The sequence below is a fragment of the Panthera onca genome, chromosome C1 (assembly GCF_046562875.1).
Source record: "Panthera onca isolate mPanOnc1 chromosome C1, mPanOnc1 haplotype 2, whole genome shotgun sequence".
In the NCBI taxonomy this organism is placed as follows: domain Eukaryota; kingdom Metazoa; phylum Chordata; class Mammalia; order Carnivora; family Felidae; genus Panthera; species Panthera onca.
The window spans coordinates 39,993,769-39,997,223 of record NC_138346.1 but is presented as its reverse complement, the minus strand read 5'-3'; positions in this window follow the sequence as shown (position 1 = coordinate 39,997,223).

Here is a 3,455-nt window from a genome sequence, read left to right as displayed (position 1 = left end):
GGCTTGAATCCATGAACCGTGAATGAGATCACAGCCTGAGCCAAGATCTAGTCAGCGCTCAACTGACTGAGCCACCCAGGCACCCCAGGAAGTACACTTTTCTGGGAGGGTTTTTCTTCCCTCTTTCTTCTTTCCCAAAGATGGTATCTGCTTTCAAAGGAAGCCCTTCAGTGCTTCCCAGCAATGAGGCAGGGACCCTCGGTTTACTTAACCTTGAAGGGACCACCAAGCAAGTCTTCATTTGCTTGGGGATTACGTTTTTCCTTACATTGCTTTTAGCTACGATGTCTCTATTGAGCTGCAAGATTTCGTGTGATTTTTCCTTCAAAATGTGTACTTTTTAAAATATTATAACAGTCACGGCTACGAGAGACACCATACTTCAAGCATTTGCATCTCCTCAATCACAAGCTCCAAATTTTAAAAAACATCTAAGTGTATCTCTCTCTTCATACCTCGTTTCATTTGGTGTCTCTATGCCTCTTGCTGGTGGTGGTTGAAGTGATGATCTCATCTCTGCTGTTGGGGCTAGTGCAATGGCCCCGGGGACAGGGGACAAAACGTGCTTCCTTGATATCAGGTTGCACTTACCTTCCTTCATTGCCATAAACATTGCCAGTGATTTCCGGCATCCTGTTTTTCTGCACCGACCCACTTTCCTAGCGGTTCTTACACTTCTGAATTGTCACTCATTTAAAATGTAAATTAACTGACAGGGAGAAAAAAATCGCCTAAACGTTCCCCACAATTTCAATACCTCTTTTATCAGAGAATGCACCACCGGAATTGGAGCTGAGCATATCCAGTAACCATGTCCCTACAAATAAGTATTTCTTCAGTGGCAGTTGGAGAAGAGTGTTGATTTGCGAACCATGTGTGTGTATGCGTGTGACAAAAATTTAAGAAAATTAATAATATTGATTCATAAAGGTAAATATGTTTCTCAAAAAAACCAGTTCTGGGTGAGCCTCCTGGGACTCCTGGGGGACGCTCAGGTTTTGCAACTAGCCTGTCTGGTAGACCAGGGCCAGGTATGTCGGCCTGTGGCATTAACAGCTGAGGAAGACACTGTAATCCTGTCCCCAGAGTTCCTGGTCCAGGGAGGGCTTTTTCAGCTTTCAGCTCCTTCAGCGTCAGCTCCTGCTGCAGAGAGCTGCCTTGCCTACATCAAACCCTTTCCAGGGAGATCCGGATTGGATGCCTGATCTACGCAGGCCTGGTCATTCCAGTCCAAAAGGGGACAATGCTGACAGAACATTTTTAGCTCCAGGTCTCACCATGGGGTCTGCAGAGCTCATCATGGAGCTCCTTTACAGTTTGGCTTCCCCTCAGCTCAATCCTGCACCCTTTCCTTACCCGTTGAACATGCTGCACGCTAACCTGGGTCTCAGAGTCTTCTTCCTTGAGAACTCAATTATGTGGTAGCTAATCTTCTCTTCCTGAAATTATAGAGTCCTGCTACTTACAGTGCCGATACCACCATCACGCAAAATTATCCAATTTTTCAGTCATTCACTGTACATGAAATATTATACCATCTAGCCCAGTGGTTCTCAACAACTTGGAAAGATGTTTTTATATATATTAGCATTTGCACCAAGTAACTCTGGGGGAGGGTGCAGGGGAATTTTTTTTTAAGTTTATTTTTGACAGAGAGACGGACAGACAGACAGACAGAAACAGAGCATGAATGGGGGAGGGGCAGAGAGAGGGAGATAGGATCTGAAGCAGGCTCCAGGCTCTGAGCTGTCAGCACAGAGCCCGATGCAGGGCTTGAACTCATGGACCGCGAGATCATGAACTGAGCTGAAGTCGGATGCTCGACTGAGCCACCCAGGAGCCCCAGGAATTTGTATTTTCTTCAAAAGCTCTCCAGGGGATTCTAAAAGGCAGCCAGGATTGAGAACATTTTACTTCCCAGGAAAATATATACAATTACAATTGACCAAGGTGGAAGGAAAGGATTCTGGTACGTATACTTGTGCTTACGTGGGATAAAACATGTTCCCACCATCTCATTTGCCGGCCAGTCCACACACACCCAATCTCTCTGCTCTTCCTCATGCTCCAGCCGGTGAACTATTTGTGCTCCCAGTCTGGCCAGTGTCCCCACCGGTGCAATAAACCCCATCTTCTCAAAGACTTCTCTCTAGAATGCCCCCTCCTGCTTCTGCATCCTGGTTGTTTGTGTTTGTTTGTTTGTTTGTTTGTTTGTTTTTTCTCTCTGTTTGTTGCAGTATTCCCAACAGAACATAAATATGTGGAAATATCTCCATTCTTTACTAAAAAGGAAGTTCAACCCTATATCCTTCTTCAGCTACTTCCAGCCTTCCAGCTCCTGCCCCATTTCTCTACTCCTTCTTCAGGAAAACATCTTCAAAGAGTTGATCATGTGTGCTTTCTCCATTTTTTTCACCTTCCATTGTCTCCCAATCCTACTTCAATCAGATTTTGACACCAACCCTCCAAGGAGAGCTGCTCTTATCAAGGTTACAGTGACATCCACATTGCCAGGCTCAGTGCTTAATTCTCAGTCTTCATATTACTAAGCCTGCCAGGAGTCCCTGGCCCAGTCCATCACGCCCTCCTCACAACTTTGTCTTCATTTGGAGTCCTGGGGAGCACATCCTTTTGAGTGTCTCTTCCTATCCTAATAGTCCCTCCTTCTCAGTCTTATTTGCTGATCCCTCTCGTCTATACAGCCTCTACACATTACTTTCCTGAAGAACTCATCTTTCCTCTTTGCTATCTGCATTTGGTCATTAGGGAATTTTCTGTTTTATGGCTTTAAATACCATCTGTATGTTTGGGACTCCCAAATGTAAATTCCCAATGCAGATTATTCTCCTGGATTCCAAGCTTATTTACCCCAACTACCTATTCCAATCTCCACGAGAATATCGAATTGTTATGTCCCACTTATCATGTCCAAAACATTTCCTTCCCAGTCTTTCCAATCTCAGGAAATAGCAACTTCAGCCTACTTGTTTTTGCTAAAATTTCTAAATCATTCTTAACTGTTCTCTTTTGATTCTGTCCCACAAAGTCTTTTAACTCTGCCTTCAAAATATATCCAGATAAGGGGCATCTGAGTGGCTCAGTAGGTTAAGCATCTGACTCTTGATATCAGCTCAGGTCATGATTCCCGGTTTGTGGGATCGAGCCCTGTGTCGGGCTCTGCACTGACAAGCGCAGAGTCTGCTTGGGATTCTCACTGTCTCTCTCTGCCCCTCCCCTGCTCGCACTCTTTCTCTCTCTCAAAAGAAATAAACATTTTTAAAAATTAAATTAAATAATAACGTATATCCAGATAAGACCACTTCCCAGTACCACCCTCCAGTCACCCTAACTAAGCAACACTGATCTCCCAAACTAAATCCCAATGTCCTTAGGGATTTATAAGCATACTCTTCTTGCCCCAGGCTACCTGTCCAGGTGCATCTCTTTCAGGTCCC